Source organism: Filicampus tigris, chromosome 3 (genome assembly GCF_054856515.1).
Source record: "Filicampus tigris isolate MCC_2025a chromosome 3, RoL_Ftig_1.0, whole genome shotgun sequence".
Taxonomy (NCBI): Eukaryota; Metazoa; Chordata; class Actinopteri; order Syngnathiformes; family Syngnathidae; genus Filicampus; species Filicampus tigris.
Genome location: NC_141219.1, coordinates 17768322 through 17787071, shown reverse-complemented (window position 1 = coordinate 17787071; position 18750 = coordinate 17768322). Strand labels below are relative to the sequence as shown.

At 41.6% G+C, this 18750-nt stretch overlaps 1 protein-coding gene across 3 annotated transcripts in view; it reads right to left on the bottom strand.

The window, feature by feature from the left end:
• Positions 1–18750, bottom strand: part of zfhx3b (zinc finger homeobox 3b) — a 402832-nt gene that overhangs the window by 150308 nt on the left and 233774 nt on the right. The window contains exons 1-2 of one of the 3 annotated variants that reach the window (XM_086024983.1): positions 13400–14032; positions 4102–4143 (exon numbers count right to left, since the gene is read on the bottom strand). The exons of 1 other annotated variant lie outside the window; for it this stretch is intronic. The gene's annotated coding sequence lies outside the window, so the exon portion shown is untranslated. Of the gene's footprint in view, positions 1–4101; positions 4144–13399; positions 14033–18750 lie in introns of those variants that run through there. One more of the 3 variants, XM_086024982.1, reaches the window with a different exon arrangement.

Sequence of the window (18750 nt, the reverse complement as noted above, 5' to 3'; positions counted from 1 at the left end):
ATAAACACAGTGAAAGAACGAGCTAATTCTCTTTACATACACTAACTTACCTTATTATCAGAATAAGCTCATTCTTTTTATGCGTTCAAATGTCAATGTAAACAAACAGTTTTGTTAACGTGCTTCATATATCTGAACAATATTCAGCAGTCTCTTTTTGTAGAACAAAAATATACACAAGTATTAAAATTGTATATTTTCACATTAAAGAACAACTGTATGTAACAGTAAATAATTTTCCCAATGGCATCGGTGGAAAAAAATGTTATCATGCATCCAGATTCTTAATGCATTACTTAATGCATTGCATAAGGTGCAAAAAATGTGCTTGGGGTATCCCCGTTTTTTTCAATTGCGCATAAACGGAAAAAGCAACCAAGCGGGTGTGCTCACTTCCACCGTGTAGTGATCGTCTTTAGTGAAAATGACAAAATTCAAAACAATTGATCAAGGATTTTAGGCAGCGTACTATTGCAGATAACACCATAACACAGGAGCGCGATAGTGGCGTCATATAGATCGGTTGTTTTCGTATCTTTACAACTTGTGTCTCTGGAATCCAAAAAATACTGTATGATGTCACATTATGACACAGCTATCACCATCCCGCCTACACAACCAGCTGTGGAAACACAAGCTGGATCACGGTTTGCTGTTTCAAATCACACAGTAGGGAGTTACCTGAATTGTTCTGCTTGAATTACTTGGGAATGCGGCTCTATACAGTATATAATATACATTTTATACTCCAATGCCAGTTAACTATAAGCAACCAATTTGTGTGTTTCTGCATACAAACGCATGTCAGAGGGAAGGACACAAATGGTTCACAGACGACATAAAAAGCAATGACACTTCACTTGAGGGAAGTTGAGTGCTAACACAAAGCCAGAGGTTTGCACTCTTTGCTCTTTCTTTGTTTTAGCACTAGGCAAATAATTCCATTAGAATGCTGCCGAACGAGTTTGATATGGTTGTATATTCAGTCAAGATTTAGTACTACAAAAGGGCACTCACAACAAAGCATACAATGAGAAGTGGTTCCTGAAAAATAAATGTGAAAATTGTGAGGGGAAACCAAATCGGAGCAAGAGAAAAAAAAAAGAAGAAGAAGAAAATATTGATTTAAGGCGCTGCTTTTCAATTTGAGCTTTTCGAACAGGAGACAACCTGGCCTGTCTTTGCCCCTGTCTTTGCTCCTTGATCACATGATCAGATGATACGCAAAGATGAGTGTGAGTGCATATACACACGCTGCTTATTTACTGCATCTTCTCCATTTGCAATAGTCACAGGAATTGTCTTTAATCATGAAACTCTTTTAACACAAAGATGCATCTGTGGTTCCCATTGCTACAAATAGTAACTGTTGGGCTGCAGGAATATCTCCATTTCAGACACTCCAGAGTTCTATAGAATTATGTTGGGGGCGGGGGGTGTTTAGGAGGGCTTCATGCTGTTCTGACTGACTCACAGAAGGAATAAAAACCTCACATATGACAGGTGAGGGAGGCGTACCTTTGTCCCCATCCTTTGAATGTCAGTGACTCTACAAGTTAATATTTGCTTCTGCCTGCTCATAAATTTGCATAACATTAGTACCTGACCTAAATGCATTTTTATAAACTCACGTAATTAGCGGCACATCAGCTGTTGGAGAGAATACCACGAGGCTGAATACTCCCTGTGCGTTCTGGCGGATGGGCTTGGGGTAGAAAAGCAGTGCCAGGGCCACCTGATGAAGGAGGAAGTGAACGGGGCCATATTGCTGGCCTTTATAATCTACTACATTAACTCCAGCTCCACAGGGGGAGGAGCTAGCATGCGAGCAAGCAGCCCGGCCACACAAAAAGGGGCGTGTCAACGAGGGGGCAATAAGGTAAGACAATGAGTAAACAAGCAGGGGAAGTCCGGGGCCGGCGTGTTCGCAAACTGCCAGCTTCTGACAGCCTGGCACACACAAAGGCCCCACAGTAATTAGCCATCCCAATAGGTTGTTCACCATTTGCATATAAATGCCCTCACAGCAAACACTAAACACGCTGACACAAGCCATGCCCAAAACAGACAATCGCCACATCTCTACCCCCTCGAGCAGGCCTCAGGGGTCCACTTATACTATACACGTTTAATTTGTTCTGTAAAAAACACTTGTATCTCGAATCATCTTTTCCTGCTGAAATGAAAATGCCATTAATCTGTTCCAGCCTTCTCCCCCGAAAAACACATATTTTTGTCATGTGCATTTCAGTAAGGAAAAAAAGCACTCCATAACATCGTACTTAAAAAAACATACAGTAATGACAATATTGTATCATTTTAATTATATTAAAAGTTAAACCGTCTTTGTCACACTATCAGTTGAACGGCCATCGTGCTGTTTTTTTTAAGACATTTAAGACAGAGAGACGGACATACTGTACATTGAGATGGCTCAATTTCTCTCTGCTCATCGGTACAGCATTATTATTAGTTGTTCTTCGCAGATGATGAAGAATACCAGGAGTTAGAGGTGCAACGATTAATCTATAACTAGTTGATTGTCAAATGAATCGATAATTTGGGATAATGGGTTAATCATTTAGAGACCTTGATTAATTTAAAATTGTCCAACTCCTGAGAATTTCAGCTTCTAAACAGTAGATATTCTCTGATTTCTGGAGTCCGCCATGAAAGCAGACTGATTATCTTTTTGTTATTTGCAAACATCTGCTTTTACTACACTGCTATGATATGTTATGAACCAAACCAGTAAATTAATCATAATTAATGTTTGTTCATTTGTTTGCAGTTAATTTAAAATAATGCCCTGTTGTTGAATAAGAGGATGAAAATCCAAACATGTTATTATCTGATTAATCAACATAATAATCGCCACATTAAATGATTATTAAAATAGTTGTTAGTTGCAGGTCTACCTTGAGCATTGTAAAGTTGTCTGTCTGCAGTGATTGTGTTCAATCTCTTGCTTAAAGGTTTACTAAAGGTTAGCATGAAGCACAGCAGACTCAAAGGCTAATCTATGCAGTTGTTTTAAATACACAAAGAGTAATTCTCTTTGTTTTATGTTTAGTTTGACAGTAAACCTCAACTGGGAGAGGCAATAATTGCTCACTATTTATTTATTGTGAAGTGAGAGGAGCTGAGTTCACTTCCAACATACAGGGCTCATATCTTTGAATTCTCAAGTCAAAGCAAAAAAAAAAAAAAAAAAAAAACTCGACCAAAAGACGGTTGAGTCAAGTGCCTCTTATCTCCAAGTACCACCGTACTCGCCTTCTGATCGTACCCACTGCAAAGCTGGCATGCATCACCCGAAGTGAATCGCACACCATAGCATGTGTACTACTTGCTTCTTGTTTCTAGAAAGATTGTGAAACAGCGGGGCCCCTGCTTCCTGTTAAAGAGCCACAGAGCCGCCTGACACGAGAGAGCAGATTTCACCCTGACCGCAGGGCTCTACGGGACGCAAGGGGTGCAGGTGTCACCCCGCTGTTTGCTTCCACACTATTTGGGAAAAGAGGAAACAACGCATGCAGATATAGCACGGAGGACAAACATGCATGCGGGCATATGTGCACGTGACCGCGCACAGAGATGTCCTCAGGAAGCAGCAGGTTCGCAACGTGTGAGAAATGACTGTTCTCTCCGGATCAGGGTCAAAACATACAGCCTTGTTTTAGGCTGCTTGTCACATGATGAGATGAGAACTGCAGTTTTGGCAAAACACACTGAGCTGATTAGCGAGATAGGCCACATTTACACAAGGTTAACAGCGCTTGATAACAGACATGCTGTCACGTTTTATATACTCTGTAGTTTTAAAGTCTCTCTTTTTTTTTTTTTAATAAACTGTTTGGATGGAAATTCATCCTCAGTCCTACACTTCCCTTTCTGCCTAATGTTATTTTGACAATGATGATTCATTAAAAAAAAAAAAAAAAAAAGTCCAATATGAAGGAAGGAAGTGATGGGACTTGTGTCTGCAACCCCCCTTTCCTGTTCCTGACCAATGCCTCGCTCTCTGCAGAACTTCCTCTAAAGTCATATTTTCTATAGTGTAAACAAAGCTTGATAGGCAAAAGTATTGGGACTCCTTACCAAGGCACCCACAGGAAGGGAATTTGCAGCTCTCCATTTTCTCTGGGGAAGACAAAAAAACCTGAAGTTTGTCAATGGAAATACTGCAAGTCAAAGGTCCCACATTTTGGACCACAATCTGTTCTTGTTCATACGAAAGGTGTCTGAGGTCGAGTTCTTCTCCACCAAATTCATCTAAGCGTACCTTGCTTTGTTCACAGGGGAGTAGTCAGTCCAAAGGGGCCTTCCTGACATTGAAGAATAGTCTAAAAAAGGCTCAGGTGTAACTGGTGTCGAATCCTAACCCTAACTGATTATAAAATGCTTTAAGATATGGGCGTTTAGGATAAATGGCACACAAAGTGCCAATGCCCTTATCATCTATTCAGACAGAGTGCACACTAGTCCTGAAATGCGACAAAAACGTTCAAACTAGTAGTCGAAATACATCTCACATGACATGTGACATCGGGGCAAGATCCGACAAGAGGAAACACCTGTCCGCAACACAAAGCAAGCAGTGAAAGAGTGAGAGGGGCCCATTTTGCTGCTCTTCTCCGCATACAGATGCACACCTTGAGTGGATCTGGACTGATGCATGCCAAAATCAACTTTTTATAAACATCGGATGTGTGTGAGTATTTCAATGTGTGTATGGGGGGAAACGCTGCGTGTTAGAGTGGTGTAAAAAAGAAAAAAAAAAAAAAATCAGTATCCGTTTAGATTCTAGCTGTTAGCGCAAGTTGACTTCCTACATGGTCTGGCTGTTTTCTTTCTCCGCCTAACAAAACAATTTTAGCATACCAGTGATATCAGGCACTCTCAGACTTATCTGAAATAATGTGACTACCCACAATTTACCAAATGTGCACCTCTGCATTGGGAATAGCTGAATAAACTAGCCTCCCTCCCCATCTTCCTTCATTAAGGCAAATGGATGCCATGGCGACCAGACGAGGTAAACGACATCACAAGGCCGAGGTCACCTGTCTGTCACGGCCGTCTGACTCCGCTTTATCCCCGGGGGACCAGACCCATTCCCTGTGGGCCACCTAGGCCCTTTCTCTGTTCTGTGCAATTGCGCATCTGAATGAAAAGCAAGCAGTCACAGAGGTTGTTCATGTTCAATATGTAAATCAAACGGGAATGTCCCTGCTAGCAGCCACTGGACACAAAACAGCAAATGTGATCATATGCTGCTAGAGAAGGTGAAGAATGAGGCCCACGTGCAAAACACTGCTTGCTGTGGAACTGTATACACATTTAGTAAACGATTATGTTTGGTGGGAGATATATTTTCTTGTGCTTTGTGGGAGCCTTCGCTTTAATCAATTTATTATGAGACACCAAGGTCCCTATGTTTGTTCATTTACGACAGGGAAAACCAGACACCACATTTGTTTTGGGTACAGTGAGACCCATGGTGGGAAGCACATATTTGGGGAGAAGCATGAGCCTAAAAACATAGCGGTAGAAACACTGTACACTTGGCGCCTTGAGATACACGCAACCTCGCTTGAGATGGGAGTCAGCGTTTAGCCGACATTTTGCTTTGACTTGCAAGCAAAAAGAGGCTTCAAGCTGTTTATTGCCCCTCCCACTTCAAGTTTACTGTTAAATTAAACAAAACAGAGAATTATTCGTAGTGGATTTGAAACAAGCATATCGTTTCGCCTTAGTGAAGCCCGTTTAACTTAATGCTGACAAGCAATACAAAACGCGATTGACGGGCTATTGAATAGCATTGTGTCTATAAACAACAACTATTTGAATACAAACGGTGGAACAACATGTTTACAGGTACTATAAAACTGCACATAGTTTTACAACTACATATACAATATTGTTTACCCTTTGCAAAAAAATGACTAATACTGCAGCTCACTGAGAAGATGTGACCATCTCAGCAGAGTGTCTATAGAATTGACATAAAAAATATGGCAGAGGTATAATATAAATTATAACGTACATAGTTTCCTTATCAACAAACACATTGCAAAATGTTGGTTTTTAGGGGGTAGACTAGAATTGATTAATAGCATTTCCATATATGATTTGTTATACAATATGGTAAAACTAGGGGTATGGCATACTTCTGTCCCTTAAAGGACAATCTACACAAATGTATCCAAGGCAATAGAATCCAAAGTAAATGGCTGTACCTTTTACAAGGCCAGAAATATATCGCAACAGGGTCTTTCCAAACTGTAAAGGGGAGAGAAGCTTCACCTTTCAGTGACAACCCCACTGAAGGCAATGGCAATAATTTACTTAGATTGCACCGCAGCATTGTAGGTGAATGTCGGTTTGATTATGGCCTGGTATAACATTTAACACAGGCTGTGCTACACCTGGCATAAGAGGTTTTTACACACTGAGACAGTGCCATTTATAATTCAGAAATCTTTCATAAATCCACCGACAAGCGCACTACTATATGCATATTTGACAAGCCGGCATGGCGGCAGACACGCAGAGTATATCTTCTTCTTTTTTTTTTTTTTTTTTTAATTACGACGTCTGCGACGGTGGGCTATAAACAATCATCTCTGCAATCAAACGCGGCGCAGGCAACACGGTGCGTTGATATCGTACATTCTCAAACCTGAAAAGCTAAATTATTCATGATATTTGCATCATTATTGTCACAAAAATCAAGTGAGCGCAGGTGTAAAATAATATAACAGCTGCCAGATAGAAATGTAAGGCTGGAGTCTGCTGCAGCCTTAAGATTTGCATTGCATTTGGCACACGTGATAAAATACAACCCTTCTGTTGAATGCAAATTTATGTAAAAAAATATCTTGGACTTTAATCATTTGCACTATGGGGTACATTAGTGTAGCCTTGATTCCCACCATACCAATATTTCTGATAGTGTGTAACAAAACAAGTCATTTACAATCATGATTTCGAATACTGCATGTGTCTACAAATTGCAGGTTGTCTGCTACATCCAACACTGCAGATGCAAATAGCCCCTTCACTGAGCCATTCTGTATTGCCTATTTGCATTCATGAAAATTAGCCGCACGTGGCAGAGCAGCCTATAGTCGATCAGACGGGAAAGGTGTGAAAATAGAGAAAACACGCATGCGCTCCCGAAGACCATATACACAAATGTGCGTGACTGTGTCCATGCAAACAAAAGGGAACTACAGCTCGGGAAGCTACAGAATAGAGCTGACACGATAGTACTAGGAGGCTACAGCACTTAGAGGCCATTTTATTGCTTGTGCTGTGGTCAAGTGAGGTGCACCAAGCTCAATTCCACCACAACAATGGCAAAGAGGGCCGCAGAGACAAAACAGGGCTAGCCCTGCTCTTTAACCCCTTTACTGCTGGCCTGACAGTCACCCGGGGCACTGGAGAGGACACATAGGAAATTCCGTACACCCAGCATATGGTGGTTCTTATATACGTAAGATTTGTTTGGAAAAAAAATAAAATAAACAATAGATGTGCATCAAACTCCCATGGATCTACCAAGGGGCGGATGGAGTTTTGTTTCGTGACCAGAAAGAGGCAGCCGGTAGCTTCACCTCAGCCTCTTCGTCTCTCAGTGAAATACGCCGCCGTGTGCTCTTTATGTCTTTGCATCCCGGCCCCTCCCTCCCTGCCTCCATCGCTCGCTTCCCTTCTCCCTCTCTTTCCCCCCTCACATGCAGCATGGACATGGCTGCAGCACATTTGCAAGTGAATTACACTTTTTGTCGGGATTTGATTGTGCGCGTGAATTGCGAAAAATGAGGAAAAGGGTGTGAGAGCGAGAGGGCGCTCCAGCATTGGCTCTTTTCTTTTCTTCTTGCCGTAATCCCAAGGAGGATAAGCTGTAAAGTACACAGAGAGGAAGTGCCACAGACCTCGGGTCCGGCACATCCGAACAGTACATTCCAACATCTCGGCTATCGCAAGCATGCGTAGAGAGACAGAAATTAAAGTAAATTTAAAAATAATAATAATAATAATAATAATAAACTGAGCATGCACCTCACAGAGACGTAAAGCATTTACTGTGAATTGGGGAAAGATGGACTATAGTTCCAAAACCATACAATTCCAAATATGATCTCAAACAAGACACAATCTGCCTAAATTACTTTAAATGTTATTTTTTTTTGTAAAATGTTGATAAACACAGCAAGTATAGCATATGCCAATACATTGTTTATATCTCATTCACATTCATCTGACTCTCTAAAGCAGCTCTACACACACAAGAGATAAACACACACATTGCATTTGCTCCTAATGGCAGTGTGATGCTGGGTGACCTCGCTGTAAATTAGTGATGAAGCAAAAAATAAATAAAATCCAAAAATGACACTGTGATTGCCTGAATTGTAAATCACCAAGCTGCATTTAGCCATTTATGTCCACAAAAAAATGTAAGGTCACAAAAGGGCTGTGTTAACAGCACTATCTAACCTTTGATGAGGACAATATTTTAAAATGCAGTTCATACAAATTCATAATACAGTAGGATGTACAGTATGTAGTGTGTATGAAATATTTCTTGTACAGTTTGGTTGCACAACACAGATTTCCCAGGCACTGATAAACAATGCCCGTGCGGTTATCACTCTGCAGAGAACAGTAACATAAAGGAAGAGGAAGAGGATGACAAAGGAATAGGGGAGGATAAAAAGACGGCGTATGTGTCGTCAGAGTCACAGGCCAGAGGGGCCCGTGTATTGTTCCAGGGCTCAGTACGGCGAGAGAAAGCCGACCTATCTAAGCGTCCTCCATATTTTATGCATTCTGTCCTTTGTGATGATAAGCGCCAGCACGGAGGGTGGAATGCTGGCCTCCAGGGTCCAAGAGAGGGGTGGGCTTTTGCGGTGTGTGCTATGGTCCGTTTTTTTTTTTTTTAAATGCAGCAGTTGGAGCCCGGTTCTTAGCCTAGTGTGTAATTGTGTCGTCTAATGATGCCAATCTGTCCTATCTTCTATCCCGAGACACTCCATGCTAGCTGCTGCGGCCCAAAATAGGATGTAGCCGCTATGCTGCACACACACACACACACACACACACACACTCTATCTCTCCCTCTACTATGCTGCCATTTCTGAACAGGTATGGATCACATGAGTCTTCTCCTGACAGTCAGTGCTGTTTAGAATAAAACTGACAAAGCAAGATTAAGATTCTAGTCCCTTCCGTAGCCAGATTTTTTTTGTAACAATTGGAATACAGATTTGTACAAATTCATGAGAACTATCATTGTGTCTTACTCTGCGAGGGTATATCAAATTTGCAATCCCTGAACATTGCTGTATGGCAAAAAAAAATATTCTCCCGCTTCGCAGACAGTGACTTGAATAATATGAGCATGCAGCGTCATTGTAGATCGACTGATTCATCTGCATAGAAACACGAGTTTTTTTTGGGTTTTTTTTCCAAGAAATCAATGGGAAAAAAATAAAAATAGGGAGGAAGTCTAACAAGGCATCATGAGGCATTCTCGAAAAATGTATTTCATGTTTAAAATAATACAAACCAGTCTTAACGGAGCTGCATAAGCTCTCTACTTTTGGGCCGTAAATCTAGGTGTCCTGTGGTGATTTAACCACGATTGTGAACATGACAACATATTGAGAAAAGCAAACCACAGAAAAACCCTGCAAGAGTTGCTTATATAAGGATGTCACTGACAAAGTAGGGGGAAGAAAAAGAGGAGACCGGGAGGAATTTGGGAGAAAAGTGTGTGTGTGGGGAGGGGGGGGTGAAGCCTGTTTGGACACTGTCATTCAGGATCCAGTAGAGAACACACACACACACGCCACGCACACACACCTGAGAGTACGGCATTAATGTCATCCACACCCTCATTTTCCCTCCTCCTGCCTCGATCCTGCTGCTGAGCCGAGATCCTGCCCACCGCCGGCTCTCTTTCCGATACTATGACGCGTCACGCCACCTTAGCTGCAGGACAATTGGAAGGACTGGTCTTTACGCCGCGTATGGCCTTGCATATTCTAAACCGTGGCTCAAATTCAACATCCATCTGCTCCCTCATCACTGACAAAGCACATTTGCCTTTACTGAGGAAACATCCACACAACAGACAACATTAGTGCTATGACAAAGAAGCCACTATTTGAGGTTTTTGCCAGCTTCACATATTGGTAATGTGTATTTATTGTTCTGCACGGGGGCCTTTGGCTAGCACTCAACCAAAGAGGACTCCCTTTGACCGAGGACATGTCAGCGAGCTCCCCTGCTGGGCCAGTACCCGCCAACAGGAAGGTGGGAGGTAAGGAAGGAGCTACAGTATTTGGAGACACACCGAGGAGCAGATAGCCAGCGAGGGAGGGAGGGAAAAGGGAGCGAAAGGGAGGGAAGGGGTTACGACTGCCAGAGGCGGCGACCTCCCTTGGCTCGGCGTGCTACCGCCATACTATGAAACAAGCCTATCTATAGTCTCCACTGGTGCTCGTACGCTCGGCAAATACACGAATGTGCCGAGATGTGAAAGAAGGAAAAAAAAAGATCTATCGTCGTTATTGTGTTGTATGATACGCTAGCGTCCACTCACATTAAAATGCTCAAAAATGACAAATGATCACCGGAGCAAAGGCACACAGACAGCATGTGCACTCATTTTAATCACCACAAGTCATGTTTATTCAGCAAATGCAAAAATGCATTTTTTTAAATATAAATGTATAAATGTATATATATATATATATATATATATATATATATATATATATATATATATTTATCTTTCCAATGAAATATTTTATTCATGATCTGTCCAACACATGAATATAACATGCTGACAATTTAGGTTTTTAAAGAAACCAATATGAAATTTGAAAATGGTAAGTCTGAGTCAATTTAAATTGCATTAACTAAAAAATAACCTATATGAATGTTTTCCAAAATTATTATCATGGAAATTTCCACATGGTATAAGAAAATGAAAATATATTTTAATTCTAGGTGAAGGCAAAATGTATCCTTAACATAACACTTATTATGTGAATAACTCCTCACCTCTAAGTCATGAGAGTAAAATTAAAATTGCATCTTTTCAATTATTTTTTTCATAAATGTCATATTTAACTCCTTGCAACCAGGCAAGTGGCAAAACACACACACACACACACGCGCATCTTCACACCCACACACCCCCACACACACACATACACACTCAACCCATCATGCTACAATGCTAGACTGGTAGATTCGGTAGGTTTTATAATCTACTGACAATATGACAAAGATGCAAGACAGAAAATACGGCTGAGGTAAATATTTCCGTGTCTGTTTTGTAACAGAAAAGGGGAGACGAGGAGGATGAGGAGGAGGAGCAGGACGAGGAGAAAGAGAGCTGGTGTGACAGGGGAGGAAGGCTGATCACTTGAAATCTACCTGTGTGCTTTACATGCTCGCATCACTGCTGTCCAAATTTACAAAAAATACGCCGGCATGCAAAAATCGCAGGCTTATATAAGCATGACTGATTGCAGCTAATGATAAGAATAAAATAAGAATAATAAACATGCCTTCCAATCTCAATTTGGCTGCTTCTCTCCACTCTGAGAGGTAGGGATGTTTATCTGACCTCTTCCCTTGATTCCTCCTCAATGGCCCATGGCTATCTGACCCCTACCGCCCCTAAAACACCCTCAGACCCCCACAACCACTTTTTTTTTCTCCTCCGTGCTATATATATTAACACCTTTTTACAGCACTACTATTTCCCTTCTTACCTCAACTACATGCCAAGTCTTACATCTTGCTACTGCCAAGCACCACCATGTTTTGCTCTATCTGCCCCCCCCCAACCCAAAGCAACAACATTACTCTGTTCCTCCATACAACAACCACCCCCACCACCCCCAAGCCCTGACATAGTCCCACGGCTGTTTGGCGAGGGGGTTTCCTCTCCTTGCTTTTTTATCCGTGCACTCGCTCGGTGACCCTTGTTCCCCTTGTTTCTTGCTGTCTGACCTACACAACACCACCACCACCCACCCCAAACACACACCATCCTCAGTCCCTCTGAGTAAAATAGCAAAGCCACTGCTGACAAATCCTCCTCTTGCTTCTCCATATGTCAAAACTGACATTGACTCACCCCCCCCCCCCCCCCGTGCACATTTATGGGATTTTAAGGTGCTGTTGTTCTTTTTTTTTTTTTTTTTTTTTTTTTACACATCTTTGGGCTTTTCCTCCAAAACGTGCAATCTCGACATTGTGCGTGCTAAGTGCTTTTAAAATGTGACTTGCACAATGTCAAGTTTCCAATCGCGATGCCTATAAGATCGTAGGAATGGGCCAATGTTTTGTTTCCAGTCCTCCTGGAGGTCTGTAGCCAAGTGCTTGTAGTGCCTACAGGAGAACCAGCGTGCACTTTGCAGGGCTGCTTGGCTGGCGGTCCCGCCTGATCCACTGCTGTCATGAAGGAGAACCCGGGGCTAACCTTTTTTTTCATAGCCCGCACGCACGCACTTGCGCGTCACGTGCACGCGCGAACCGCTCATGCACGCACACACGCGCGGGATCGATTTGCACGGGACTTGGTCTGGGAACGACCGAGAATCGACATATAAAAAAAAAAAAAAGAAAGAAATACAAGGCTCGAAAGAAGCAAAGCGCCGGGGCCGAGTGAGGGAGACGATCCGAGCCGAAGTGGGATGCAGCCGAGGGGGGGAAAGAGTGGCCACGAGTCGGGGCGGAGGGCTCGCACGCACACACACAAAAAAAAAGATTCCAGGAGAAAGGATCTCATAAACCACCATACCGAAGCCCTACCATCGGACAGGCATGCTTTGAAATGTTTTTTGTGCAAAATGCGAGAAGCGAGAGCTGCGAGATCCGCGAAAGAATCGCCGGACCCACGCGGAGCCAACAGGCTGGACTTGGAGCTCCTTGCCCGGGCTGCGCTCCGTGACAAACCGCCGCTGCCCGACCCCCGCGAAACCCATCGAAACACGTCTCTCGACACCCACGACCCCTCCACGCACGTCCCCGTACCCATCAAAAAGCCCGAATCTGCTTTCAAAGCGCTTCTTTTTCCTCGTCTCGAAGGATCCGCTTGTTCTCGTCCGTAGACCAAGAGGAGAGGACGAGCGCTGATGTGAACACAGGTAACGACACAACGCCTTCAAGGCAGCCCCAAAATCTCGAATAAAGATCTAAACTTGCATGAAAAGGGCCTTTCTTGCACCCGGAACGTGAGTTTCGAAAAGGGGTGACCGGCTCCGCTACAAGTCCACCGCCATGAAGGAGGAAAGAGGCTGAGAGAGAGAGAATAGGATCGCGCAGCAACAACAACACACAAAAAGGAGACAAAGTTGAAACTTACAATTTGCCGCTTTGTGATGTTCGCTTATTAATCCAGTAGCGAGACGATGGAGCTAAAGATCCCATCAAGGCGAGAAGAGTCCCCTTTCGGTCAGTTTGCGCTCGGGGGTGGCGGAAAAAAAAGAAAGATCATTGTTGTTGCCGAGTGCTTGGCTGAAAAAAGGGGCGCAAGTAGGTAGCTATTAGTTGTTAAAGGCGATATCAAAAATAATTTGGATGCAAAGCAGCCGAGTCCGGAGTTGGAGTCGCGCGAGGAAGAGGTGAAAGTGAGATCTGATGATTGGGGGAAGAAAAAACTCTTTGGATCTTTATTCCTGCTAATTAGTTTCCTGCGAGAAAAAAATGGCTGTGATTAATTCAGTGCGCATGTGCTTCATTACACAGGCACGAAGGGAAGGGCTAATTAGCCGCCTTGTGGATCAATAAGATTCAGCAGAGGAGAGCCGGCGGAGGGAGGGCGAGGAGGAGGGAGGAAGAGGAGGGAGGGAGGATGGATAGATACAAGGAAGGGCGAGAAAAAGGGGAAAGTAATGATCAGGAATAGAAAATATGGAATTAAGAGAGGCGGGAAGTAAGAGTTTGATTAGTGAAAGTGAACGCTGGCTGGCCGTCGAGCTCCACGCTGCGTGTGAGGCTTCGCTTCCACCGGGCTTGCTCTACCCCAACACACTTTATCTCGCCTTTTAAAAACACTTGTAACATATTTTTAATTACTTTTTAACGCGCGTTTTGCACACGATTAGAGCTCTTAAAGCGACTTGTGATGTGGGTTTATTTTGTTTTATTTTTTTTAATTTCCTCCTTCTCTGCATGAGTTCGCGATGATTCGTCACTGTAGAGTTGAACAGCTTAACAAAGTTAGATAAAAAAAAAACGGCAGGGAAAGAACATTACTATTCAACGTAATGCAAATGGAATGCTGTTGTTGTTGTTTTAAAGAAACTACTAATTACACACGCTGTCATAGAACACAAAGGTGTACATATACCTGTAGATTTGAATGTGCATCCGTAATAAAATATGTGAATAATAAATACACAATCGATGTTAAATTGTCATTCACTGGTGCACTTGTAGGAAATACCGTTACATAGCCATATTTAAGTCACACGACCCTATGGGAATGTTAGTAGATATTTAAGATATTTTAAAGTAACATCAACGCAAGGTGCAATTACGTTTCTGTATGTTCCACTTGGATAATTAATAGGCATTTTTTTTATCAACATAGTGTATGACGAATGAAATGAAGTGACTGTACTTGCGTTTCGCCTCATGTAAAGACATATAAGTGTGCATCGGTCTCTCCAAAAATACATTATTATTATTATTACGTCACTGACGAGGAGCAAACATTTTCAAATATTTCGGAGTGAAATGGAGAATCCTGAGAGGACTCTTTTGTATTTTGGGGGCACTAATGCACTGGTTTATTTTTGTAGTGTTGTAATGCACTGAGATTGTTCGCTTGTAAAAAGAAAATGTGTCGTTTGCATGTGTGGGTGGTGTGGGGTATCTAACTATTGGGGCAAGTGTCAGACATTTGTAAGAGATGGATGTGATATAGTGAGGAAGAAAAGGCATGTCATCGTGACACCTATTGAAAAATACTGTCAATACAATACATTACTTTTTAAAAATGAAATAACCAGGGAAGTGAGGGAGAGAAGTGTCTATTCTCTTAATTTCACGACGCTATACTTGTTTCGTTGAAATGGCAAAACTCGTTTGTATGAGTAATATATACAATATATTCCCCTCTTTTTGATAATAAAGTGTTTAATATTCATACCCACTGTCCTCTGTGTCTATATTCCACAAACACACATTGAATACATTGTGATGATGCTTTGCTTGATCCTGTGCTCTATATACGTACAGTCCAGAAAGTCCAAGAGGCAGCTTGAAGTGATCACATAAGGTGCCATGTTTACGGAAACAATGTGGATTGGATATTCTCCGCTGTAATGCATTCCAGCACAGGTCAGATCATAGATATATAACGCCTAGGGTTAGTCCAAACATGACTTACATGACACCGAAAGAACCGTGTTAAATAGATCAAATGTAAAGCGGTGCGGGACTCGATTTAAAATTTACTCTATAAGGTTATGGACGTGAAAGCACTCTATGTAATCTTTTGGTTCCACGCGCACGCGCGCGCGCGCGCACACACACACACACACACACACACACACACACACTGCTAAAACATATGCTGCGTTGCATCCTAGCATTTCCGCACACTTGCCATCCACAAGTTGAGGCATGCGATGATACCTGTTTTTATAGAGGAAAACACACGTACAAACGCACGCGCGTACACACAAGTGCATGGTTTCCACTGCTTTGGCAGAGTGCAGGAATCTGGAGGATTTGCGACATGTCTGCTCTCTCGGGAAGAAGACATTGTAAAAATGAATTGGTTGAAAATAGCGTGCGAGGGGCTAGGAGATAATAAAAGAGAGGCCGTTGTAATTTGAGGCTTGTATGAAGAGAGTCCTGCAAAGGCCGTCAGTGCAAAAGCGGAGTTTAGCGAAGTGCATGCAAAGAGGCCCGAGTGACAGTAGTCCATCATCATCAGTTGGAGAGGAGGCTTGGGTGGCGTCGAGGGGGACGGGACCCTTCATGCTTTTAGGGCCTCTCTGAAAAAAAAAGGGGGGGGGGGGGTAAAAAAAGTGTGGGGGGGGGGGCTGCTTTTGTGTGAGCAGCATTCAATTGCGCCGCTCTGTGGGAGCGTCCACGTGCCAGCTTCAATAGGCGGCACATCCACCAGTGGCATTGCACATTGAACACAACCTGTGGCGATAGAACACTCCGCGTGACAAAGGCACAAAGAGTGGCTTCAAGTGCACAACTATTGCAGTACATTATATTAAAAAATACCCAAACGTGGAGCACGTTGACGCACAAACATCTGTTTTGACAGTTTTTCATCATCATCATCATCATCATCATCATCATCATCCTTCTTCTTCTTATTATTATTATTATCTATTGTATTATTATTATTGTTTTTTCCTGCGTGTGCGTGCATCTGACAGGCGCGTGCACAAGTCTAAACCCAAACAAAGCACAAAGGGAAACAGAGGAAATGAGCAAGGGTGAGTATTTGGGGATCAGAGATTCTATCGAGACAAGGCATTTTTTTCCGGGATGATGGGTGATTAAAACATATTATTATTATTATTATTATTATTATTATTATTATTATTATTATTATTATTATTATTATTATTATTATTATTATTTCGTACCTGCTCTTGTTAGGCTGCAATATTAAAGATAAATGTATGTGTGATTATTTTATGGGCAAACATGAAAAACGGCATCAGACGTCCATCTGTAAGATGAATATAGTTATTTAAAAGAGTTCTAAAATAGAAGCATACAAGAATGGATTGTATGGGTTTAAGATTAACACCAAACTGTATTTTTAAAAATATATTCCAAATGTAAGTTTTGCATCTGATGCACGAAGTTGATGAAAATACAGCCTGAAAGGTGCTATATTGGAATTGCAGGTTGATATAATTCAATATGCAAGGTGACACAATCGTATTATAATTCATTTTGACATTGAAATATTATTTGTAAATTGATGTGATTTCATACAATGTATTATTGAATACACTGTGCGATGTTTACTTCGTGTTTTATTTGTTTGTCGACGAAAAAGTCGAGTGTTTGAGAGTGTGCACCATGAACATGCTGGCCCATATGAGGGGTCGTGTTCGCCCCACATGCATTTGGGCTCCCCGGCCAGGTGCAATGGGAGCGCCCTCTTATGTTCAGCCGGACCACAGGGACCGAGCAGCTTGACTGCAGCTACACGGGAGACAAGCCCACGGACCTGCGCACTTGGGTCTCGCATAGGAGCGAGTCAGACTGGTTCTGAGTGGCTTATGGACAACACAACATAACAACAACAACATGGGTTCCAGAAAGCGTTCATGCATGACGTATATGGCATCAAGAAATGATCGCATCACTCCTCTGTTATCACATATTTTTAATTGAATAACTTAATAATCGACATTTAGTATATATAGTATTTGCAAGAGCAAATTCATTTAATTGGAAAACAAATTTCAGTCTGTTTGATAAAATGCAAATGTACCTTTTTAATGATTCAGAGCAAAATTTACTTTTTTTTAAAATTCTTCTTTAGCCATTTTTTTGGAGGGGTGGCTCATAAATTGATACATATTTCAAAAGTACATTCAATACATATTCGTTTGTTCTTTTGTTGTCTTTTGGTACAATACGCTAGAATTGAATATATAAGTTTCGTTTTCAGATGCTTTGTAATCGTCATCACTACGTGTTTACATGCCATTTCGAGGTAAGGATGTGCTAAGCATTTATTTAAAACGTATTATTTATTCTCTTTGAGAGAGGATGCATTCGATATTACATGATTGTGGAAATCTGGAGTGTTGTGAAAGGGTGTTATTCTAATGCTTTGTCCAGTCTTATTTTAAATAGGCTATGTGTTTTGGTGTCCCACATATTGCACATATATAATTTCCATTATTTCACTGTGCATATAATGATTGTCCGATTTTCCATAATTGCTGTAGGAAGTAGAACGTTATTCATGTTCGATTGATAATTCATTTTTTGTACCGTGAATGCTAATGTGAATACATAATGAATATGAAAATTACGGTTGGACCAATCGTGTATCACTTATGTATATTTTTTTCCCACCAAAATGAAATGTTGAAATGTTTCCAGCATAAAATGATTTGATGCATGACAGCATACATGCACGCGGGTGCAGCTTGAGGTGAGAAATCAGGATGTGCTTGTGTCCTTCTGCTGTTGTGAGGTTACGAGTTCGAATTTAAAAAAGAAAAGAAAAAAGAAGCAAGTGGCCGTCTGGTCAGTCTGCCTCATTTACATAAGAAACAAGGAGCCATATCAATTCATCTCTCTCTACATCTATTTGTCCCACCACCCTATTAATGACCCTATGCATAATTCAATAACATTTTGAACGTTGGACTAACATATATTTTTTTTCTTTCAGACATTATCCTTCCTAAAGTCACTTTAAGTAATGCATGTAAATATTTTAAAACTAAATAAAAAAAATAAAAAGTAAAAAATATGCTGATTCACAGCGAAGTGATGATGCATTGATATGGTGATAATGGTTTATTTAGTATTATAGGCTACAAAAAAATCGAATGAAGCAAAACACAAAAAAAATATGTACAGTAAGCTTCAGCTTCGTCTGTGTTTGCGTGTGTGTAGTGTAGGTGCGCGTGTGTATTTGTGTCCGCGTGTGTGTGGGTAGCGTTATATTTGTGTTGTTTTTAAATAAGAATCTGTATTTTAATCAAT